Here is a 26,910-nt window from a genome sequence, read left to right as displayed (position 1 = left end):
GCATTCCACCCAGTGCTGGATAGAAGAATGAGCCAGCACAACAAATAGCCCTTTGACTCCTAGAAATACTTGCAGAAGCCCTTCACAAAGCTGTGTTTATCAGCCATAATTGGAGTCCTGAACATCTCTGCAGAACAGCTGATACTAAATTTTCTTAACAGCATTTTTGTTATGCATAAACTCTTAGTCAAGAGGGCCCCACAGTTTCTATCATGGAGCCATCAAAATGCAGAGATGCTACAATAAACCTTAGAGACAATTCCGTTAGCCTATCACCTATCTTTCTGGTCTGTTTTCATCTTTTCCTGCTTCTTCCTGGGGGAAATTTCCCAAGTATTAGAGGAAACGTTGGATATGACGGTTTTAAAGGCTTTGGTTTACTCCCACCCTGCATCAAAAGCTGTGAATTATTCTTTTGCCAGCCAGTGAAAAGTTATGAACTACCTTCTGTAAACTGCTAATGAAACTGAAGCCTGTCTTTAGCCAACAGTAACAGTGCCTGTGGGAAAGTTGTTCTTGTCCCACTCTAGGAGTCAGTACCACTAGGTCTACATGAGCAGCTCATTAAGGGGCACTGAGCATAGCTATCACACCAGGGGAGCGCTGTCTTCCCAGCCAAAATCTTGCCTATGCTGACATCAATGAGAGAATTCCGTTATCTTTTTTAATAGGACAAGTAAGAGGATTTCAGACACTAAGTATCTACCTTACTGAAGGATGGTTTCTTTTCATATACTACTCAAGTACCAGTACAGTTTTCTGCCAAAACATCAGTAGAGATCACATAGCTATTTCATTGAAAAAAATAAATAAATAAATAAAAATCCAGAAAATTACATTAAGCTACAGAAAATTTTTTTTGATAATTCTCACAGAACTTCATCTACTCCTATAAAATATCTTCACTTCTAACCTACTGGCCCCAAAAATGAAATAGAAGCCTTCAAATTAGTTGAGATAAAATGAGACTGAAAACAAGACCGAAAGAAAGCATGTGCTTCTTAGAATTTGTCTAATGCGGTTCATTTTGTAAAGATGGAGTGTGCTGCTGGACAGAGTGATGAAGGAAAAGAGATACTGCTGCCTGTGTTTCTTCACGAGGATCCCCTCATGCATATATTTTGGCTAACTGACAGATGCAGACCTTTGATTGATCAGTGTTCCACAATTACTGAGATGTCGTGACTCCCAACACAGACTTTCAGCTGCCAAGAGTCTCTTTAAACTTACAGAGCTGCAACACATTGCCTAGATGACTTTCCGCCCTTTCTTAACCTGTAACACCTTTCACACTTTCTCCAAAATTATACCCTATGTTTATATACGATGAATTTTCCAGAACAGTGAAAACAGACTTCTTAGTGCAGCCTCATTACCCCCTCTCTTGGCAGAGAAGTAGCAAAAGAGCCTGTCTGATCTGGCAACCATCAAGCTTTACAGTCTAACAAGTTCCACTACTATAATGAAAATCCAAAGACCTGGAAACAATATACAGAGCTTCCCTGACTAATTTTATTATGCAGACACACTTAATAGCTCCTGTTACAATCACATTTAGAAGCAGGAAAACAGTACTGGATTGTGACTATCACACTAAATCGACATGGATTATCAGTCATTAAAAAGGAACAAAATTAGCATCGAGCAGTAATATTTTACACTTATCAAATCTAGAGCTGGTCAAGGTTCATTACAATACTGTGCAATAAAGTCAGGAAGCATTGGCTCATTCTACAGAACATTTAAATCTCTATTGTATTTGTGTAGGATATAATTTCTGATAGCAATAAAGCCTAATAAAAGTTACACCCCGATGAATAAAGTGTTAATAAATTGACCCAAGACATTTAAATGGCTAATTATATTTGAGATAAAGGAGGATTCGCTTGTTTCTATAGATTGTTTGAAGCTGCACTCTAACCAGCTAACTAACCAACTACAAGATGATTTTATAAAAATATCTCTAATATGAAATATTAATATTTCTAGCTCCTTTTTCAATAGATTAATAATTAATTAGAATTTCCTAATACATTTCCTATTCATCAAAAGAATCATACCTCTTGTTAAAATATCTAAGCTTTGCACAACTTCACTTTCAACTAATCCCTAGATTTTTTTATACTTAAAAATATTTACAACTACTCTGTTTAGCTTTTCCATTGGTTCTCTCAATGATGAAAAATAGGATACTGTACCATTACAATACAAATAATAGTATTACAGAAAGTATGTAAAAAAAAAAAACAGCCCAAGCAGGCACACCAAGACAGGTCATTCATACAGGATAATTACCACAATGAGGCCTCACAAGATCCCGGGCCTTGAGCCTAAGTTATCATCCTTTAAGACTGAATCACTTAGAGGCTTTTACTTCTTTACTTTACTTCCTAAACTACATGGTAGAGTTTCTGAATTGTTTCTCCAAACTACATCATAACTGATAATTAAAATTGTAACAGGCCCCTGACATGAAGTTACCCACCAACATCATTGGTCTTTGAGACACTGAGAAATAGTTCTAGATGTTGGAGAAGGAGCATCCTGAGTATGAAGAATGACTGGATGACTCAGATGGTACAAAGGGGTGAGAAAGTGATACAGAACCAGTTCTCAAAAAGAAAACAGACCAGAAATTACTAGAATTGGCACATTAATTGTTTTTGAGGGGAATTTTACATGGAAGAATGAGACAAGACGTGCGGTTTTCCACAGCACAAACTAGAAATTGACAGCCATTGCTCTCTAATGCACTTATTACTAATACGTACCCAGGCTTTTCAGCCCCTACTTAATGCTAGCATGTGCTACAGCTGTTGAAGAGGGGAGAGGGGAGCTGTGCAAGAACCACAAATCCAACTGAAGTGGGAATTTTCATTTTTTGAGCAGCTCAGTTTTATTTTCCATTGAGTTTAGCTCTGAAGTCTACTGCTGCTGATAAAATCACCATCAAAGGAGAGAAGGGGACATATGCCTCCCAACAGCTTTCTGGTTTCTTCTTTAGGTTCACTAAGGGAGTCTTTTTAGTGAGTTGACCTGTACCGAGAGAACCCCTCATTGGTCCATAATCTTCAGATGCCTAGAAAACAAGTATGGCTAGGACCATAATAGAAACATAAAACAAATCAGCTGCAGTTCATCTCTTAACACCTATTCAAAATTATGCAACTTGGAAAAAATACATTACTGGGGAAACTACACCAAACTTAGTCTCTGGAAAAATGGTATTATACTCTTGCTAAAGGCACTCTTTATCTGCATCTGAGAGAAATGATACCAGATAACATCTTCACCACCTACTTTCAGAGGTAAATGTATATTAGAAAGAATTGTAGAGTGAAGACTTTTTTTTTTTTTTTTATACAGTTAATGTACTTTAAGAGTTTGGTACAAAATGTTTCAGGCTTCATAAGGAAAGAAAATAAGACCTTAAACAAAGGAAATGTCAGACAAGATTCATGCAATTTTAACATACAAGTAACCCTTTAACATCTCACTTCTGCATCTAGCTGGTTTAGTTCTCCTGCTACTTTCCTCATCTACTGAAGATGAATCATTTCCTTCAGGAAAACGTAAGTTCTGTAAACTACTATCATTTTACCTCCTGAAAACATTTCAGAAACTTGTGGTTTTGGTCTTAGAAAGCCAGTTAGCTCCCCCTTCAGTTCCTTTTGCACTGATACTATATTCTGCAACATCATCATATAACAGCTTTCACGTTGGTAAACGGATTACAGAAATTGTTTTACTTGCATAGCTCTAGCTGAACTGTAATGGAAAAGCTGATAGTCATGATGCAAGGTAGTAAGTCTTTAAATGATACGAGACTAGATTATGTTTCCATGAATCTAGCATAGATGGAAATAGAAGAAATACAGTACTGTGTAGATTTCTATTATTATGCAGCTTTCATCAAGACAAATAAAAAGTCAGAAGGGAGTTTATTATAATTTCTCCCAGTATCTCTGGTTCTCTTTCATGTTGTACTTATCTTCCAGCATAAGTCGCAAAATCATAAATTACTCTTTTTTTCTGGAACATTATCAAGGTTGAAGAAGTTTTGTAACTGGTCCCAGGTTGATAAAGCATTTACAAATAGGCAAATGTTCCATTACTATCATGGGACATCAGGATATTGCAGAAATCTTTGATTCATTTGTTGCAATCTTGTTTTTATATTACATCCTACACCGATACTGTTTTTAAAAAGGTCATTTTAAAGAGGTAGCTCTTTCCTACCTGAGTTCTTAGAGTTTTCATGTGGTTGCATCAGATAGCCTGCACGTATATGCATGTACTTTTTATAGCCTTTATTTTAGCATACCAAGAGGCCACAGTCATGACTATGCTCTGATCTGCTTTATCAAAGTAAAAGTTCAAATCACATCCATTTCCTGAAGCACTGCCAAGCTTTCCTTCTATGAGGCCAGCTCTTCTAGGCACTGCACCAGCTACACTAAGCAGGGTACTCAGTTTTTTCTTTTCCTTTTGTTCTCATTGCTCAAGTTCACACTAACAAACACTCAGTCCAGAGGGATAGAGAAGCAACAACACCTGATGTTCCAATTTCTCCCCCTTCTCTTTTTGATTCCTTAGCCCCTAGAATTTAACCAGCTTAAAATCAAATGGCAGTTCAAGGTACCCTGAAGAACATAACAATGCAAAAATCACATATGTGATTAATATGTTACAGTTAAGCCTTTGTACTTTTTGAATCATCGTAACTACTGTAACAATCGGAAAGAGCAACACAAAGAAATAGCATTACAGGAGATGTAATGACAAGGGAACCAGCGCAATAGAAAAGCGTTATAAAGAAAAAAAGAAAAGTGCTCACCCACGCCTGAAGATCTAGGCTCACAAAGGAAACATCACGAAGAAAGGATCTCCAACCAGACATCCTCCCCCTCTAGTAGTCAGCCCTTAAATGAGGTCTAGGAGATGTGCAGCCAGGCTCCTCCCCTTCCAGTCACACAGATGAATTGCCTTCACCTGTGCTCCCAGGGCTGACCAGGTCCTTTTCCCACATGCTCAATGAGTGGGTCAGGCGGGACTCAGTTCCCACACAACTACTAAGCAACAAATGAAATCACAGTATTTGAGCCTCAAAAAAAAATTTTATAGGTGTATTGCAGTGGTGTGAAACCTCATCTTTACAATCCTGTTGTATTAATGTTCTACACATAATATTAGAATACAGTCTGAGTATTTTTTAATACAGTGAAAAATTAGCCTATGTCCTTTAGAGGAAGCATTCGTACACTGCAGAGCAAGTGACATGAGGTAGACTCACTAAGACCCAAATAGGATGCTTACCTAGGGAAAACGTTTTCTTGAATAAAAACCTGTCAACAACTCCAAAATATTAATCCCGTCAAATTATTAGCAGACACACAAATATTTTACTTAAGAAAAATAGCTGATAGTATTTGCCATTAAAAAGTCTCGTGTTTTTAAAAGGTAAGTACATAAATCAAAGATGGCTTAAGTTTTGATATATTGGACTAGCAAAGACATGTAGAAGTAAGTATAAAAACTTCACAAAAAGTAAAAATTCTCAGCCTGTCAATTTATCAACTAATTACTGCATTATCTTGAATTTCTAGCTCATTTGTTTCACATATAACTGAAGGTCTAAGATCAGTAAAGGCAAACGCTCCCAAAGTATCATTACTGCCACTGAAATGAGACCATCTTTCCTACGTTTTCTTCAATTCAATGCAAAAAGCCTGATTCTACATTCAAGAGCAAACGCTTATCTTGCTAAGGAAATCTCTGTTAAAGATCCAGTTGATATTGCTGTTGTTAAATGAAATTTGAAGTGTCAATAGCTGCAAAACCAGTATTTACTTTCTTACCCTCTTTGATGTTTTTTCAAAATTCTGTACTAAAATCCTGAAAGCCTAGGGGTGTTTGTTCTTGTACAAAATAGCTTCAGTCTCATTGATGCACTACCTTAATTTCTTTGCATGTTGAATTTCCTTCTGAAAAATATATCTGTATTGTATGTTTTTGAAATGGATTACCAAGCAGGTATTAGACTTGAAACGCAGCGTGGAGCCCAGTGAGTTGGCTCCCAGGTAATATACTGTCTTTTGGGAGCATTTTGGCAAGCAGAAGTGGGATTCCACAGTGAAACCAGCAGGGATGTCTCAGGTTAGTCTTCTTCAGTGACAAATGTAAATTGTAGCTTTTAATATAGTGCCTTTACTCTGCTGCTGTGTATCCTTGCAACTCTGTCCCTGGACCTCAGTACATCCACCTATACATGGGTATACCTGTATGTATTATAGGTTTAGAAATCCTTAAGAAAAGTAAATTAGGAAGGTCACTAAGGAAGGCTGAGGCTTTCTGATTCACATTAACTATCTTCTACAATGAGAGCAGAAAAATAATTCCACCCTCCCTCAGGACATGCTGACATGAAAACTGCACTGTGCAGAGTACCATGAAGTACCAGCTCTCCTGGGAAGTCCAGTGGGTTGGACACTTTCTTTGGTACCTTTTAGGAAATATCTCTAAATTCTCCAGCAGTATTAAACTTCTTATTTACAAACCTGTAAATAAGGTTCAGGTATTCAGTTACAGGTATTCAGTAACATCCAGGTTCGCCCCACCTACATATTAAGATTCTCCATTTTCTCCCAAGAGCTTCTTTAATTAGCAGAATGAAACTATACTATAATTTCCTGTGTTTTTTAAAATTAGTGGTAGAGTTCTACAAGTTACCCCAGTTTCCTTAGTCTTCAGGAAAGGTATGCTGTAAAGGTTTATTTCTTCCTGTCGTTCTAACCTAGTTTAAGACAGCATAATTCTATGACTATAAACAGCAGTTTGCAGTTTGCTTTTACAAACTCTTGAAGAAGCAGCTTATTGAAAGTCACTGGGATTGTTCACAACACTTACAAAAACCAGTGGCAGAACATGACCTTTCCTTAATCTGCCATTGTTAGCTAGCCCACACAGTCGAAGGATGAAAAACTTGATGTTCTAGAAGCATGACCCATGAAATGAAGGGTAAGTTCCTTTGCAAGAGGCTGTAATAACTTATGGGAAGATGGATTGGTTTGGTCCCCAAAAGACAAAATGCAACATTTATTCAAAAAAGACTTTGATCTTCTCAACTGAAGTCTGGTCACAATTCAACTTTTTCATGAATATCATACTACTTTCTTATGAAGAACAGTGGATACTGAAATTGACTGAAGTCACACCCAGCCCAAATCCAGAAATTCTGCTCTAAACTGAATTAGTTTTTCTCAAGGAACATCACCTCACTGAAGTCTTCCAGCCAATTCTGCATCTGTAACTGGGCTTGTATAGCTTTCTCTATTTGCTGCTATTCCATCCCTGTGGACAACACACATACAAAAACATACTTGAAACAAAGGGAATTCCAGGTGAATGTCAAAGGGAAGAAAGGGGCCAGCTACTCGTTTAAAGTATGATCAAACATGATGAGTTTGCCTAAAGTATCAATGAAAAGTGGACAGCTCTCAGAATAGAAACCCAACAAAAGGAAGTAGAGTATATCGTCTGTGGGAACAGTGGTCCACAGTAGAGCAGTCAGCAGGAAGATGTATCCGTGACAAAAACAGAACACTGCAGCAAGGTGCACGACAAATACGTACACAGTATTCTTAAGCAAAAAATCCTCATTTGTAGCCAAACTGAATTAACTTCACTGCTGAAAAGAACTTCTTTCCATAGTTTCTTCCAGAAAACTCCTAAAACAATACTGGTTAACTTCACAGAGTGTAATTTATAGTAACAAGATCCATGTGTCTTAGCATTCCACAACTGTACGGTCTGCATCAAGTATGTACTTCTTAACAGCAGATATATTGCACACAGCAATTATAATTGAGCTAGAGGAGATAATAAGTAGGGGACAAAAGTAAAGCTCAAATGCAAAAATATTTACACACGTGATTTTTTTAACAGCCAGTTACCATCAGTTCCCTCCACCTTGTTTCACCTCACTGTCCATCCCATCATCTTGGGATTCAAACACTGGTGTGCACAGGTATGTCGTAAATACAATGCAGGTGTGCCCTGAGTATTTATCCAAATCTGCATACAGTTTGCAGATGCATTATTCCTGCAGGACATAGTTGTGAATTGGAAAAGAGTTTGGAAGTAACTATGATAGTTCCAAAGTATTTGGAATTTCAGAATGTCCAGTTGAGAACAAGTTATTCTGCATTGGAAAGACAGTGTTTCTGACACAGATTTCCAGTGAAGAGGTAAATTTCTAGGGCATATTCCATGTGGATGTTTGCCTTGACACAGTCTGGCCTCTGAGTATAACCAGCAAAACAAAACTGTCTAAAAGCACATATGAGGAAATGGCAGAACAGAAAGAAATCCTATTAGGATTCCTTATGGTGCTACTTTGCAAATATTGAAACAATGAGTGTGAAACATGCATGATATTTCATCAGCAAGCCTCCAAGTAACTGCTAAAATACTTTCTTTTCTAAATAACCTAAACCTCATTAAAAGGAAGACTTTTGTGCAGTGTCTCTGCAGCACCCTTACTTTCAGTTTTCCTTGGGCTTCTGAGCAGGAATCAGCCTGTGAAGACACAGAGAGATTACTGAATTCTCAAGGACAGGCCATTCTCCCAAATTAAACAATATTCACTCTCTGTCAAAAGCTCAGCTTCAAAACTGTCAAAGCATGAGGAGAATGAGATTCTGCTTAGACCTTTTTGCGCATGATAGGATAAAACACAAGACTTCTCTGCCTAAAGGAATACTGATAATGAAATAATCTTTAATCTTTGTCCCTTCAAGGCACTCTCAACACCTGTTATCCTTGATACTGTCACGGGCAAAAAAGTGTGAGAATTCATCTCAAGGCTGGTAATTATTTCAGCTAATTATTCATTTGGATGGGGGGTGATTACCAGTGCTCCTTCAGGTGCAACACTGGCCACTTTCCTACTTTGTGAAATATCAGCTAGAATTAAAGTTGCTCTTCTCCCCTTCTCCAGCCTTTCAGAAAGATGAACTCCCCTGCTATTTTAAATCTGTACTGCAATGAAACAGCTTGGCCAAGTGATTAAAATAAAGTCAATGGCAATTCATTTTAAAGTTGAACACTGTTGACTTCATTCAACCTGATTATCTTCAGCAATAACTCAGTGTTCAGTATCTTTCTGGACCAGTATTATCCCTATGCAACCCATTCCCAAGGCACCAGAATCACCTTTACTTCTATAATATGAACCAGATGTGTAAGTAATGTGCTCTGCTTCATCAGTTTTCTTGTTAAATGACTGGTAGTTGCAGATCACAAATGCTTAATGGTGATGAGCAGACAGTAAATTCTTCAGAGTCAGGCTTTTTGTACAGCTCCACTGAGGTACAAAAGTGCAGGAAGTTCAGTTTTATAAGGTCAAGAATACCAAGACAGTGCCTTTCTTCATATCTTCAAAACCTCTGGGCAAAAACTCCTTTCTAGGTCCTTCTTGGGACAGCATGCTAAAACCAGCCCAAGCAGTTTTTGTGGCCTCATTAAATGCTCAGACTGCTTCTCCTTTACAACAAGCTGCATCTTCAGTAAGTGCTTTACCTCTTTCAAGCCAGGCTAACACCACGCAAATGCTTGTTTCTCAGTCTTCACCCAGAGTGGCATCATACGTTTTAGACAGGAACTGCTTGTCTCAGCTACTGATTTCTAATTTACAAGCATCCAGGTGAACTGGGGGTTGTTATACACACACCCAAATAAAGTTGAGTCTAGCTGCAAAAGGATTCATGGAGACAGCTGCTCACGTTTCTTAGACATCATGTTTGGTACTGACTTTTGGGGAAAACTTGTTTTTTCCAGGTTCTTAAATTCTAGTAGATACAACATTGAATCTAGATTCTGAATGATTCCTTATGTAAGAGGAAGAGCATAAGTTTCCCCATTTAACAAACTTTTTTTTCCTTCCCCAAACCGTAACTGCCTGGAGGAGAGGTGAAGAGGGAACAGGAATACCCAGGGTTGCCGCAGGGTAATTTTCAATACAGAGCTATGATCTTATGATTGGCACATAGCTAATTTTCAGTGGAAGAAGAGCAGCAGACACAGAGGTCCTGCTGAAATTGCATTTCTGTGCAAACAACAGCACAAGTCCTTCAACACTGCTTTTTCTCCATAGGAGACCACACTTTAAGATTTGCATAGCTCTAAGAGAAATAAAGAAATAGTATATTCCTCATTTCTGAGAGGAAATTTCCTTAAGGATTTATTCAAAATAATAACCAAAACGTTCTTGACTGGGAAATAAAAGCTTGGAAATAGCAGAAAACAGATTTTTAAGTTTAATTTGTCTTTAGTTTTCTAAATGTTAAATTACATAAAAACCCAGTACCATAAAACAATCATTTTAATGCACACTATAGCACATTGCTTTGATTTTCCTTTTTAATAATCACCACTCAGAGACTGCTCCAGGTTCTTAAATAATTGGAAAGACTACCCAAGCCCCTCAGAATCCAGTGGTCATTAGCAGCTAAAGATCCTAAAAAGCTGCACTGCTCCAAGCAGCAGAGTAGTTTTATATTCTTAAAGAGGCAATTAATAATTATATATTGTTTTTTTTCCTCATCAGCTTGCAAATTTTCTGTGCTATGGTAGAAGGCATTATTTATGGTCAAGTCTGCTATCAAGCAGAATACTTTGCTAGCAAATAACTTTCTTTTGATATGTCTCCTACAGAATGAGAAAGAGAAAAGTAGCAAAGACTGTAGATTCTAGTTCTGTTCCCCCTAGAGAAGGTCCTTTGAGACTCACCAATTGGTTGCACATCCCTTGGTCTTAAGCATCAGTGCTACATTCTCTACAGCACTTAGTTTTAGTTGGAAGACAAGTCTACAAGGGTGTGATACTTCATGGTATATTTAGGCAATTAATCATATGTATATCACGCTGTACATCCTATCCTCTCAAGACAGAATCTTATGTGTTATCTCTGCTCTTCCCATACTTCAGCTTAGGTTCTCAGAACCTATATGAAATCCACTTCTTTCCTGCTTACTTTCTACCATATAGATTCAGTACCATTTGATCTTCCAGCTATTTAATCTGTAATACAAAACACATTCATCTCACTGTTTCTCATCATTCTAATTTTGTTCCTCATCTACTGAGTGGTCAAGTTGGAGTGAATTGTGGATACTGCCATCAATATCTGATCCTTCTTAGTGCCCAAAGTACTCCTGGGGACCCTATATCTCTTCCTTTATTTATGGTCCTTATTCTGGTCCTATTTCTACTCATCAGCCCCCTGAAGAAGCATCTTTGTCTGTACAAAGAGAAGGCCTATTAATTAAATAAAGGCCTTTTAATTCCTTGCCAGAAAGCCTGCTCTCTTCTTTTTTGATGCCACGACTACAAATAGTATGTGCTTTCAGTTCCAGTGCCCTACTCTGCTCCTTCCTTTCATTTTTCTTTCAAATCAACTGGGAGGATTTTCTAGAATCCCATCTCTCTGAAAGTCTGAATTTTCTTTGTATCACACCTCGGAAATCGTCCTTTTGTCTTCTTCACCTGTCAAAGATTTTGGGTTGGTGTCCTGTGCTGAAGCACTTCCACACTAATACAGTTGGAAGTATCCAAATTTTCATATTAATGTTCTTCAGTTACCAATTACGTATGGCGTCTGACTTCACGTTACATCAGGTAATGTTATAATTTCCATATACATTACAAAGGTGTCAAGCAAAATATCATCAGCTGATGAGCCAAATAAAAAAAACAAACATATGGAACAACTGAAGACATTCTTCTACCTGCTAACATTTGGAAAGTATATTTATATTACAAGCACATTTTTCTTAGTTTGCTGAACAAGCATAAGAGTTCTGCCTATGGTTACTTTTCTGAATATGAAAAAGGGAAAGGAAAAAAACATACCCAAAGGCTTATTTTAGATTACTACATGTTCTCAAATGAAGACTGCAATATTCTACCTGCTAGGAGAAATCCTTCTGTTACAAATTTACACATATGAGATGTCATAGAACTGCTATACTGACTTCTAAATAATTGTGGTAGCAAAAAAACAACACCACAAACAAAAAACCCACAAGATCAAGCTGAAACATGAAAAATATTTACAACTGCTGGTATTTACTTCCGGTGATGAAGAAATTATATAATGTAAAAACTCCCAATCCCAGCCTTTTGAAATTACCTACCACATCACCACTCCCATCAGATGCCACCTGCAATCAGTTCATTTAGATATATGGAAACCACTACAGTAATACTGCTTGAATATAAAAAACAAAAACAGAAACAAAAACAAAGCTGCAGCCATTTTCTATATCTTGAGCCTAGTGACTATATATTTCTTTTCAGCTACACTGTTTCTACTCCACAGTACCTTTAGCATGGATTGAAAATGCACTTCAGCTTGAGCACTTAAGGGAAATTTTTCTTTCTAAAACTTTTTTCTTGACTCAGCTTTCATTGCAAAGTCTCGCGTCATTGCAACTGCGGTTCAACAAAAGATGGATAAGAAAAGCCTGGACTTTCAAATACAAGAACAGTTTTCATCTCCGCACTTAGGACTCAAAGTTGTTGACTCCAGTCTGATTGTTTTACTGTAGTCTGTATCCCAAACTAATATCCCAAGCAAGGCACAAGAGGATCTACAATCCAAGCAGCTTTCTTCTGTCAGATGAGAAAAGCAAAAAATCATTGGGTGAAAGAAGATTTGGGGGGGGGAGGAACTAGAAAAAAAACTAGAAAGATTTAGAAAAGAACTGAAGAATTCTGATACGCACTGATGAGCTGGCAAGGAACAACAACAGCTTTGAGTTCTCCTGGTATGTGTGGTAAGAGGCATTATTGGTATTAGATGAATTTTTGAACAGATAAAAATGAGAGTTTGAACCCACTTTTTTTGCTCATAAAAGATTCTCAAAATCTCACTCATACTCAAGATATATTTTGCTATTACTTTATTACAGCTACAATTGGCAGATAAACTAGCAGGTGACTTCTAATCTCTTATTAGCACAGCTAACTGGAGTAAGCATTTGACAACTCTTATTTGTCTTTTCTCCGTAATATCAGCACTTCTTGTTGCTATTGCTGCTTTAGGAAACAAAACAGAGCAAACAAACAAACAAGCACCCACACAAACAGCTCCAAAAAGATACTCACCCCAGCAGGCCTGTCTTTTGAGGATCACAGTAACCCACAGTCGGAGGCAATTGTAAATCACCGACAGCCACAGTGTGTTGGAATATGACTGCAGCAAGGCGGCACGGTAATCTCACAGCTCAACAAACAAACTCACAGCCGTACACTCATGGCACCACAGAAATGATTTACAGTTATTCTGCTTCTCTGCTTATGCCAGTTCTCACAAAGGCATAGTGTGGCAGTTTCACAGCTGTTTGAAATAGTAGTACAGTAAGACTGACATAAGCATGTATTTTCATCAATTTAATGCAGCTTTTCAATTCCAATTGTCAAGTTTTCTTAATTCCACTTTTAGCTTATTGAACTCAGGCAACTTTTTTCTTTTCATGCATCAATAGGGTCTTTCTTTTCCTGGATAATACCTGTTTGTATTTATCACCCTCTCGCACTTAAATCCCTTTCTCTCGCCAGTCAATGAGCAAAAATATTATTGAGCTTTTCATTAACTATGATTTAATCTGTATGGCTCTGCCACCTTTCACAGAATTTCTGAACATGTAGGCAGCTCTAAGATCATAATTATAAAACAGTAACAGTAGAAGAGGCAGAACCTGACTTGACTGTATTAATTAGGACCAACAAATACTATTATCTAATGTATAAATATTTTGAAACCAGTATTTGTTGTGACTCCCAAACTCATAATCAAGAAGAAAACTAGTTATTAAAAAAAGATCAAAGTCTTTTACCTTTGTAATGTATACTGAAAACTTAATGCACCACAACTTGATAACATCATATACCAATATTACAGATTGAAAATACTTTGATAGCTCGAATGTCTCTTTTTCCCATGTAATAGCTTGGCGCATAAAAATGAATGTATTTCTACAGCATGATCCCTCAGCTCCTCACTTAAGATTTCAGCTCATTTTACAACACATGATGAAGCATCTTCCCTGCTATAATGTGACAATGGCACTACTGAGCACAACAATTTGAGTCTGAATGTGCCACTGCAAGACAGAAAAAATCTGAAGAGGCAATTCCACCTAGAACTATTCAGCGAATGCATAAGAAAGAGGGAGACAAATGATTAAAGATGCATTAGCACAGTCTGAAAAACAATGCTCTCAACAAAAGAACCCTTGGTACCTCTGGTAAAAGGGGAACAGCACAGAGATTAGCTGAATGAAAGATGGAAAACGACTGTGAGAGGTTCTGACAGTCACTTTTACATACTTGAAATGTAAATGTCTCTGTTCAGACAAAAGTCAATTTTGAAACAATCTCTCTATAAAATAAATCACTTCTGAAGAGATTCTGTACATCTCAAATAAAACTTCTTCCTCATTAACCAGCTCAAGTATTAAATCTGCCATGTGGAATAACCATTTATCAATTATAAGCCAGACGTTTTTATTTCAGGAAAATTAACACACAATATATTGAACTTCCTTCCAATACTACTGCTTTTCTCCCCCACTGTGCTGTTACTCTCCACAACTGGATAGCAGATTGTAATCCGTGCTGAAGTTACTTGTTGCCCCATGCCACCTCACAGTATGCAACTTCTCTTGCAGCTTGTGTATCTGGTCCCCTCTACTGATTAGAATGTCCACAAAAATCAGCAACTAGTGAGATTTTGATTCAACGCAGGCCATATCCCTAATAAATAACATCTTCAGAGAGAAGCTGCTGTTCAGATCCATTTTGTCATGGAGCAGTCTTGGCCTACAAGGTACTTTTGTAGAGACTGCCCTGAAGATTCACATAGAGACATATCTATTTTTGAGACATTAAACTTTTTTTTTTTTCAGTTCTTATGTCCACGATTTTCCAGAAATAAACACATTGATTCCCCACTGCTAAGCAGACCAAACCATTATCTGCGTTGCCAGAATGCAGGGAGAACCTGACTGTGGTCTTGTTAGAGAACCAATTCTGTAACCTTTATTTATATATTTGACAAGAGCTAACCATAACAATTACTGGGCTAATAGTACCTAGCAGACCTGGTGGCAGCCTCACTACTGTTAAAGTCTCTGGTCATTGAGAAAGGAGTACCTGATGAGCTGCAGAACCAAGGTACCTAGCTCTTTGTAGTCTCAAAATGACATTAAGATTTTTTGGAGATTCAAATTGTGAAAGATATCTGCTGAGTTTCTATAAAGATCTAAAACAGAAGGTTGTGATTAGAAGTGTACATTTAAAATCCAGTTTGAGATTTGCACATCACCCACATCAACCCAATATTTGCCTTTGCAAGGCATATGAACCCTTTTGAATGTTACTAAGCACTTTGCACACTACATGTTTTTTAAACTGAGTCTTCTTTCAATTTTGTTAACCTGAAAATCTTCTTGCCCCTCCAATTTTGTATTGTACTTTGGACATGGCCACAAGTACCTCTCTCAGTACAAAGACACAGAACCATGCAGATTCCCAGCTCAGTCATTTAGTAAATTCTGCATCATTTACTTGAGTTTTCTACAGAATTAGCTTGTAAAAAGTGTAGGAGATTTCAGAAGCAATGAACATCATAGCTATCCTGCTTCTACTGCAGTGTATGAATGCCTGGCACCCTGGTGTTTCTCACAGGGATGCATAGCCCAAAGAAGGCAATCTGAACTGATCAAGATATTCCTGAGGGAACTCTTTATTAAATCCTAACCATTTATAACTCTAACTCTTTAAAAGAAATAATTACCATAGCAACCACTGCACACCATGCATCCACTAGTATGAACAACCGTGTGTCTTCCTGGGGGTGGAAGTGGGAAAGAAGCAAGTCAAAACAAAAACTTCTACAGAGGTTCAGCATAGTCAGTGATAATTAGATAATGTTTTCCTGCATTTTATTTTCATCAAAAGGACATTCCCTATACTATGTATACTGTTTCAAGCAAGCAGCGAACATTTCAGAATTTAAGTACAACAGAGCATGTCAACATTTCACAAGGCTTTATGCCAAAGCCCTACAGTGCTTTTACTTAAAATAGCACTTCATATACCCCCATCCAAAGACCTCACTTCTTATTTCACTTAGGATGCAAAGGCAAATGAGGCTGCTAGCTGAAGACTAGAGTCTGACTTTGGTTTTCCTGTTGTTTCCTCTGTTTCAGAGCTCCTATGTAACTCCTATTTTAACCTAAAACCTCAGAAGACATTTAGGTATCTGAGCCCCTTGGAGGATTGGGGCCTTAGAGGACCCAATCACAGAAAGCTAATACAACTTCTGATCCATAAAAATGGGAATGGCACCGCTCTAATGACTTTATTGCAAACACTCTATTGACAGTGACGTGCTTATATGCTCAGGGCAGTGGAATCACACAAAAACAGTAAATATTGATGCAGAACCATGCTTATTAAACCAGAAGTGCTGTACAAAATGAGGGCCATGGGAGTTCAGATACAGGACTGACACTTTCACTCACGACTGATAAACAGAAATAAACAGTTGCTTTCAGCTACCTCTGCCATCATCACCAAAGTCAAAGATGTCTTTCTGCTCCTATGGAATCTCACTGCAACTTTTATGATTACCTCCAAGTAGGGCCAAACCTGTTTTCACTGGCCAGGATTTCAAGGCTGCAAGACTAAGCACAAAAGTAAAAATGAATACCTTGTGAAATATTCAAAAGTGCTGACAGTAACTTCAACAAATCTACAAAGCTAGTCAAGCAAATCTACAAAGCTAGTCAAGCATCCACTGCTACTTTCAGTGCTTGGTTATCTTAGAACTCATAGCTGCAAAGAGACTGGAAACAAGGCGCAGAACTTGTGAGGATGGTTTTTGTCACTTGCACAGGAGCTAGAACTGCTCAACTGAAGGTCACTCAGCTAGTTCAAGTGCATTTTCGTGTTCTACATTTATGAGGTTTATCCAGAAAGAAATGTCAGCAAAATAATTTCAGATGCTGTGTTCTCTGAAGGCCTGGTAGAGCTTGTTTCATTATGAAGTTACATCATGAATTACAGATTCCAAAGAGAAATAAAACAGAGGTTCTCCCAATTGTCAAGCTTTCTCTTCCTTTCTTCAGAGGGAAAAAAAAAAAAAAAAAATCACTATTCTTTTACTTCACAGGATTAAAAAAAAAAAAAAAAAAAGTAAAACCCTAGGGGCTGGGAGACTTAGACTTTAAAGGACTCTGTAATGAACAGTTTCATGGTAGTTAATCACTTTAATCATTCTTCCCTTTCCTCAAAGTTTCCCTTTCTGTACTCTCGAATCCTTCTCTAATGCAGTGCCCAAGGGGTTAGAGTATGCTTCTATGCTGGAACACTGGCCTGGGTAAAGGGCAATAAATCATTACTCTTCTTGCTAATTTTCTTCTGAATGCATTTCAGGATTACCTCATTTTAGCTCTAGCACCATGTGGAACATGCGTTAGCTAGCATTTAAAAGTTCTTTATTACATTGTTTTTCAGTCTTTAGTCATATGTGTATACCTATTTGACTCTGGATGAAATCCTGAGCTTTTTTCATGGCTGTAATTCCGTTTTAGACAAATAAGCTTGGGTTAAAAAGACAAAAAACAGGTTTAAGACCCATTCCAATGGTTCAGACAAAAGGGGAGGAAGAAAAAAAGATCACATCTTCTGAGTGTTGATCCTTATACCTTACAGAAAAAGTAAGATTCCCAGTTACCTGCTACATTAACCTATCTGAATTAGATCATTCATGCTCTTCTGTCACATAAAAGGGGATTCCTGACAGTAGTAGAGGCTTTGGGCCTGGTTTGACATCTTCCTCACCTCTCCTTCTGAAGAGTCTGTTTTTGTACAAGGGCTGCTCCAAAACTAATGCCTCCTATTTTATTCTCCTGACCTACAATGTCAGAGGCAGATGGTGGTGATATGGTAGTAGAGGTTGTACCTTCCCACCAACATTCCATTACATTTTGTTGCTATGTGACAGATGGCTGCAGAGAGGTAGTCTGACAAGATGGTATCTGACATGGAAGTGTGGATGAAGCAAAAGGGTGAAACTAAATTCCACTATGTGGAAAAAAGGGCATCCACTGACAACCACTGATGCTTGCTGAATGTTCCTGGAGAGCAGAACAGTGGATGTAAGCACAGTGAGGCAGCACATGGCCTGTTTCAGCAGTGGTAACAGTGATGTGAAAGACAAGCCACATTCTGGATGGCCATGCACAGCTGTTACACCACAAAATGAAGAGCATAACAATCAGCTCATCTGCATGAATTCTTGGATTATGACCAGGGAACTGCATTTGGAACTGAATACCAATTTAAAAGCATTGGAAAGGATGGCGGAAATGTTAGAACATCTCAAAGTTTGTGCCAAGTGGGTCCCTTGGATGCTCACAACAGAAAGAACATTGTATGCAAGTTTTTCAGGATGTATTGAACCAGTGCAAGGCTGAAGGTGACAGTTTCTAGGATCACATCACAACTGGTGATGAGGTGTAGCATCACCACTACGAGCCAGAGTCAAAACAACAGCTTATAGAAGAGAGATATGTGAATTCCGCGTCAAATAACAAGTTCAAGATACAGCCCTCAGTAGGTATAGTGATATGCACTCCCTTTTGATAGGAAAGTGGTAATCCTTTGGGATTTCCTAGAACCTGGACAAACCATCAACTCTGAACACTGTGTTGTAATGCTGACTAAGCTGAAGGGTCCAACTTTCAGAGTCAGGCCAGAGAAGACAACAACCTTTTTGTTGCAACTCAATAACACCAGGTCCCATACCAGTTCGAAGACCTTGGAGCACACTGCCAATCTTGGCTGAACTGTCCTACTACACTCACAGTATAGTCCAGATTTGGCATCTTTTGACTTCCATCTGCTCAGGCCAATAAAAAATTGCATGGGCAACATTTTGCTAGCAACAACTCTATCATAGCAGCTGTGATACAGTAGGTTACCTCCATTGGTGCAGATTTTTATGAACGTACCATGCAGGCTGTAGTCCATCACTGGAGAAAACGTGTAGCTAATAGTGGTGACTGTGTTGAAAAAGAGTGTTTTGTAGCTGATAACTTTCTCTATCACATAATGTTCTTGTGCTCTATAAAGAGCTGTTGTAGTTTCCAGGGAAATAAGTAGGAGGCATTACTTTTGGAGTGACCTATATATAAAACACAAGCTACTGTCAAGCATTTATTGGTATTAACAAGAGTAAATCAGTATTAATACTGTGTCTATTTATAAATCAGATAATCTGAGGAACTGCTGTTTTTGATTTGTGTTTCTTTCAAATCATGCTTCAGTCCTTTCTTTAAGTCTTCTTTTAGCTTATTAACTCATTGAAATAAGTGCATTGGTTCACAATATGAAAAAGAAATAACTGTTTGCATAGAAGAAAAGCACTGAAAGTTACAGCAATGACTTAGATCTCCTCTGCCACGCTCCTCTCCTTTCTACTTCTTGCCAACTACTAACAATAAATGTAAAAGTAATCCTACTTTCTATCTGAAGCTATCTCAGCTTTAAAAGAACCTTACAGAAATGATTGATGCCACGATTTAAACCCAAAGGTAACCCCTGAAATCTGCTTTGAATAGCAACAAATGCCTAACAATATCTTGAGCGCTTGTAGCATAGAAATCTAATCTCTGAACTCCTAAAGGTCAAGATTTACTGCCTGGTAACATGGCTCAAGTGTAAATGCTCTGTAATGCTACACTAGGTGATTGCTTTGCTCTCTAGACAATGTCAATTTTGTCCAAGTAGCTGCAGATGTGTCTAGCATTAAGTCAGAATGGTGTCAAGGGCCCTTCTTGAACAGTACTGGCTCCTCAGAGAAACTGGTCCTAAAGCCCTAGTCTATTAAGACCATACCCAAAAGACAGACATTTAAAACTTAAAGGAGGCTGGAGAATCAAGGTGTATCAGAGCTCTAATGTTTCAGAGGCAGGAAGCCCAAGAGAAGAAATGCTCTGGTGATACAAATGTACATCCTCAAGTCACACAAGTCTCCACCACAACCAGAGTAACTCAGCTAACTTACACCAGAAAACTACTTAGCTCTGAATATTTTTCTCTACAAACTTTTTACTCTTCAATTTCCTCATGAAGGTGTTGCAGTTCATAGTCTCCTCCTATACTTGGTACCCTTGTGTGCTCTGGCTATTTTACCTAAACTGCTCATGCCCAATACACATGGCAGCTATGAAATCACACCCCAAAGCTACTTTCCTAGACTCTTCATCATTGCTCTGAACTGTTCAAGCTACAGAGACACGATAGACAAAGATTTAATTAAATAAAATACTGTGATCTTCATCATAAATCTCATGATCCAGGGTAATAAGATGATGATGGGGAAAGCACAGTCCGTTTGACAATAAATAGTTATAATCAGTCTGCAGAGACCTTTGTGCTCTTAGATCGACATTGTTTAAAAAAAAAAAAAAAAGTTTCAAAAAGAACAGCATCAGTTCCTCACATGCCTTCCCATTTCATAGCACCAATACCTGTAGTTGTGCTGTAGCTGTGTAACATGGCGGGTTGAACCCTATTCCCAGCAGTCCTTTTATGCACCTGATTATATCTCTTCCCACACCGGTGTTACAGAGCAGAGCAGCAACCAGCAAGATACCCAGCGGGCCTCAGGAAACAAGAAATGGGCCTGCTGCACCTTTCATGTCTGCAGTGTCTAGAAAAGATTCATGCTGAAGCTTGGGACAGCTTGAAGGCTAGCATTGGCTAGCTGAACGCAAGGATAGTGTTTCCCCAGCACACTCGAGTATCCTAGTTAGATTTGAGACCTTGGGCCTGCAGCTATTTTCTACTTATTTTTCAACCAACACTAATTAATTGTATTGAAAGGGTTCAGCCAAGAGTTTCCCTTTTGGAGATGCATTGCTTTTATGAGAGTAGGTGTAAAGTAGAATGTAAATATCAGCATTTTCTGACTGCTTTCCAAAATAATTTTTCTAAGCACTTATCTGGCCCCTACCTTATTCTGCTGTAGTAAAGTTTTTAATATTCACAAGGTTTGCTAGCGATGCTCCAGTTTCTCAGCACTAGAGGCCCCTCCATCTCCTCCCTGAATACATTCTTCTACGAATCATCAAGCACCAAGTCTGACAAGAGAATCAAACCAAAACGAAAGACTCTGAGGAGGAGGCAAAATACAAAATCAAACCATGCGTGGCCTGGCATGTAGCTCTGCTCCTAAATCATCATGTTCCGGATACCAGGCACTTGGATAGGATGGTAATTGTCCTGGACTCAGCTGGGACAAAGTTGATTTTCTTCATAGTGGCTGGGATGATGCTATGGTTTGGCTCTAGAAGAAAAACAATGTTAATAATACACCAGTGTTTCAGTTTTTGCTGAGCAGAGCTACGCAATGCAAAGGGCACTTCAGCGCCATGTACTGTCCTGATAATGAGGGGACTATAGGGAGAACAAAGAGCAGGGAGGGGACAGGACCAGGACAGCTGACCTAAAATGGCCAAGGGAATGTCCTGCACCATATGGTGTCATGTGGAACTATGAAACTGGAGGGATCTGGCTGGCAGGTGGGGGCTGCCACTGCTCGGAGCTAGTGGGGAAATCAGTCACTGGGTGGTAAGCAATTATGAATGATGCACATGTATATATATACATATATATATGTGTGTGTGTGTGTGTGTGTTGCATATAATCATTATTAATATTTTTCCCTTCCTTTTCTGTCTTAGTAAATTATCTCAATCCATAAGTTTCACCTTTTTTTTTTTTTTTTTTTCCTCTCTCCTAATTCTCTCCCTCTTCCTACTGGGAGAGGGCAGTAAGCAAACAACTGCATGGTGCTCAGCTGCCTGCCAAGTTAAAGCACAGCAATAACTGTGGGGGAAAAGATGCACCTGACCAGAGAAAGACCCAATTGTGGATCATAGAAGAGGAAGTGAGCTTGGGAAACCTCACAGCCAGTCAAAGCCAACAACATTGGTGAGACTTCCCTACCCTTTAGGATATATAAGCAATGTCAGAGCAGCAAAGGAAACTCTTAGCTCCTACCACTTTCTTCTCATTCACTCAGTTTGCTGCTAAGCAAACCAAGAACACCATACTACTTTGAAAAACAAACCAAATGTAGCTGTATAGTTGAACAAAAACGCCAAACTTGAACACACTTCATAATTGAAATGCAAAAAAGGGATGAACACATTGGGCATTTCCTTTGGCAAATTAATAAATGGCAGAGAGGCTTCCCCCGTGGCAGAGTTCCTGTCCATGAGGAGTTGTCAAGAGGCTCTTTCCTCCGTTCATCCAGTGCCAATGTTGCTGGCACTTCTTCCATTTTCTACAGGACATCAGACATTCACCTTCTCCAGCATCACAATATTCTCCAGATATACTACACAAGTCTGTCAAACCTTATACTAATTGGCTTTCACTCAGGTGCCTACATCTTTCTGCCACCCTAAGGCCCCTGTGTTTCAACCACATTCATCACAACCTAACATGCAGAAACACCTTGTGACCCATCAAAGCTTACTTACATGGTAGAACTTTGCAAAGGTGAGAAAAAGCGTTTTTTGGAATGACTTTTCCAGATACTAGGGTTTGGCAGTGCTGACTTACCATACGCAGAAAGCCCCAAACAGACTTGAAGCTTTGTTTTGTCTGCCAAATCCAAGTGTTCCAGGGAGAGAATTTTTAGCTGCTGGAATACATACCAGTGAATGTGGTCTTCCTCAGATTTCAAAACAGGCTAGTGAAGGTAAGTAGGAACACAGATGTGTTTCTCAAATATTACTGAGGACAAGTTGTACTTCCATGCCTTGATGTGGGCAGGAAATTACACTTGCAAAAGAGATGATACTAAATGCCTACAACCAGTGTTGAACAACACAGAAACAGAATGGCTGTCAAAATAGAATTTAACCTGTTCAGTATGAATTTGAGTGAAATATTCTGTTTGTTAGAAATTAATTTTGCAGACTAATTATGTTTTGTCATGTTTCCTCAATGAATATTTAGAAAAGGTTATTAAAGGATTCGTACATGACCAATAAATCTTTTGATAATTGTATTATTACACAATGTAACAAGATTTTTAGTCCAAGTCTTATTTCTCTCAGCCAAGAATTCTTTGAACGTCATCATAATAGCTTCCTGGACAGGGCTGCTTTGTGCCATGGTTCCTATCTGTAGTGTTTTGTGCTAATTTTGCATACACACACCTCATATCTGTACCTACTGAAGATATCTAGTAGGCTTTTACACAATACATATGCTTAAGTTGACCATATTAAAGTGACTGACTTTTCTACAGAAACAGTTTCTCCAACTCTCATTTTTCAGAATTTCTCAAGAGTAGAAAACATTATTTCTCAAATTAAACTTTTCATGGAAGGTAATGAGGAGCCTTTTGAAAAAAAATTCAACAAGATCAGACAGTCATGTGCAGAAGTCATACTGAGGTTACTAAAAAATAAAATCAATGTAAAATTCTAGTACGAACAACAGAGTTCAAAACTAATGACACTGGTTGTGTCTCTGGCTTTAAATCATACAAGTAATTTCACCAGTGCTAGTGGTGCAGGCATTCCTGCCAGACCTCGCTGTGAGCTTACTCATTGATATCATTTGAAGTAATCCTTTTGAAGTCTTATTTATGGGCGTGTGAGAAGCACGATGCCATACAGCTTCATGCTGGGCATGCTGTCATTAAGTTCTGAATGGCAGAAAATGCAATTTAACTTCTCTGAACAGCATCATTTGGAATAGGCCCAGGAAAATATAATGTAAAACTAATTTCTAGCAGCATCAGATATGTAAGTATTTACAGAGCTCTTTGTAAACACACTGCAATTAAAAACATTTAATAGAGAGTAAACTCATTTTACCATATGGCAAATCATCTTCAGTTAAGGCAAGAGAGCCTTCATGTCTGACAAAGAGGGCAAGGGAGACAGACTGTAAATTCCAAATACCTGACAGAGAAGGGGCCCCCAGAATAGCTTATCTATGTTGGAATTACAATAACAACACAGAACAAGTAGCCCTAGGCATCAAATCTTTGCCATGGGATACAAAGACACCTGTAAAAATCCCTGTATAGGGCCATATATCGTACATGAAAAATAATTGCTTCAAACAGCAGGAAGTATGAGTTGCAGAATTATGCCAGAACTTCACAGCCTGTTAGAGCTGTTAAGAACTGCAGCAGGAGATTGATGTCCACCTATGCACGGCTTTCTCTTGAGTTATAATTTTGCATGCTATGTCAACATGGAAGGGAAAGACTAATGAATTAATCATATCATTCAATGGCTTGGGTTGGAGGATACCATAAAGCCCGTCCAGTTCCAACCTCCCTGCCATTGGTGGGGTTGCCAACTACTACATCAGGCTGCCAAAGATTTCCTCCAACCTGGCCCTGAGTGTCTCCAGAGCTGGGACATCCACAACTTCTCTGTGCAGTCTGTGCCAGCGGCTCATCACCCTCTGAGTAAAAAAAAAAATTCTGCCCAATATCTAACCTAAATCTTCCCTTGTTTAGTTCAAAGCCATTCCCCACTGTTCTGTCACTATCAGACTATGTAAAAAGCTGGTCCCCCTCCCGCTTGTAAGCTCCCTTCTAGTACTAAAAGGCAGCAATGTGGTCTCCCTGGAGCATTCTCTTCTCCAAACTAAACAAGCCCAGCTCCCTCAGCCTTTTTCATAGAAGCAGTGTTCCTCTGAGCATGTTCATGGCCCTCCTCTGGACCTGCTTCAACAGCTCTGCATCCTTCCTATACTGGGGGCCAGGCCTGGATGCACTGTTCCAGATGGGGCCTTCCAGAGGTAGAGCAGAGGGAGACAAACACCTCCCTCTCCCTGATGCCACCCATTTTTTGACACAGCCCAGGATGCTGCTGGCTTTTTGGGCTATAAGAGCGCACAACTGCCTCACATCCAGCTTTTCATCCATCAGGACCCCTAGAAGTTCTTCTCCACAGGACTGCTCTCAGTGAGATCTTCTCCCAGTCTGTATTATATCAGGTGCAACACCTTTCACCTGGCCTTGTTAAACCTCATTAGATTCTTGCATGCCCACTTTTTGAGCCTATCCAGCATCCCGCCTTTCTACTCAACATCATCAGCAAACTTGCTGAGGGTACACTTGATCCACTATCTATGTCATTGACAAAGATGTTGAAAAACAGTGGTCCCAAGATGGACTCCTGGGGGACATCACTTGTGACTGGCCTCCAATTGGACATAGAGCTGTTGACAACAACCCTCTGGCTACAACCATCCAATCAATTCTTTGTCCACCTAGTAGTCCAGTCTTCAAGTCTGTATCTCTGGATCCCTGAATTGACCCCTATTCAAAACTCTCACAATCTTCCTTTAGAATCCATTTGTTACAAGAGGAAGAAAAGGGGCCCCAACAAATCACTCAGAAACAGATTTTTCCATGCAAGTATGGACTGATAATGCAGATCAGAAAAGTACTGTAATACAGCAGAGAGAACAAGAACCTACCTCCCATGGGAGACACTTGCCATCAGCAGGTCTTAAGACAATGTAAGATGACCCCACTTCATGCAATTGCCAGCTTGCTATAATGAAATGTTTGCAACTGCACAGAAGCACGTTTAATCAAGCTGTGAGCAAGGCTTGGCACCAATGATCCTGGTGATCAAAGGCATCTGTACATAGTCCTTTTTTTTACCTAGCTTTTACAGGAAGTCAGATACTGGCGTTGTCAAGTCACCCAGAAACACTCAAGTAGTCTTCAGTGCGTTAGATACTTTCATAACAGGTCAAAGTTGAGTGACATTTTTAAGCTTGTGTTTGTCCTAAGAGAATTAATATGCAGAACTAATGAGATCACAAATTTTTCCCCCAGGTTATTGGTAGGTGGAGGATCAGGGGAGAGATAATGGGAAAGGAAGGCGGGAAGATGAGAGGCTACCCAAACACATGAACTGAAACTAGTTTAATCTGCAACAAAGAATAAGACCCACAACAGCAGAGAAATTATTCATTGGGATATGACACTTGCACACAGGATGGCTTCAGTTGTTCTGAATGCCTAGCATTCGGGGTAGCCTGGTCTTTTTATTGTTCTGGGAAGAAACTAAAACAGAAGTTTAACCAGAAAGCCACAGAGTTTCACAAATTAAAGGCAAGTCTAGCTTTTTATAAATAATAACAATAGAAAAAAGCTGTAACGTGCTCCTGTTATAACCTAAGAACTATATATTTTTTTGATATGTCATGCTTCTAAAATCAGAGAGATGCAGAACTGTCTGTAATTGCACGATGTCTGACAAGTTATGCATGTATACACTGACTGAATTGCTACTCCTACAATCTACTACAAATAAGAAGTACAGAAAGCACCTTACTGCATTAAAGCAACAATCCCCTACCTTGTCTCTAACAGCAGACACCACGTATCAACAGAGGAAGACAGAAACGGGGGATAAAAAAGTGTTCACAGAAGAATGCTTCAGCTTTCTGCACTGTTAGTATCACATACACTGAAGCATGAAACCGTCTCTTCTTAAATTCTTAATCCTTACAATTCTCGTTTTCTGCAAGGTGCTCAGTCCTTAGTAATAGGAACAAAGCACTTAAGAGACCAAGCTAAGGCAATAAGACCATCCAGGGGGTAAAGCTAGAATATGTATAATGCTAGATGATGAACTATATTTGTTAGTTTCCATTCCTTGTCACCCTATATCTGGTTTCATATTCCCCACATTGACCCAAATCTTACCTTAAATGTATTTTTTCATAATAGTAACCAAATTCTTACACTGCACACCTACAAACCATTTATTTGCTTTA

This window comes from Meleagris gallopavo, chromosome 12 (genome assembly GCF_905368555.1).
Source record: "Meleagris gallopavo chromosome 12, MGAL_WU_HG_1.1, whole genome shotgun sequence".
In the NCBI taxonomy this organism is placed as follows: Eukaryota; Metazoa; Chordata; class Aves; order Galliformes; family Phasianidae; genus Meleagris; species Meleagris gallopavo.
This window is presented reverse-complemented; position numbering follows the sequence as displayed.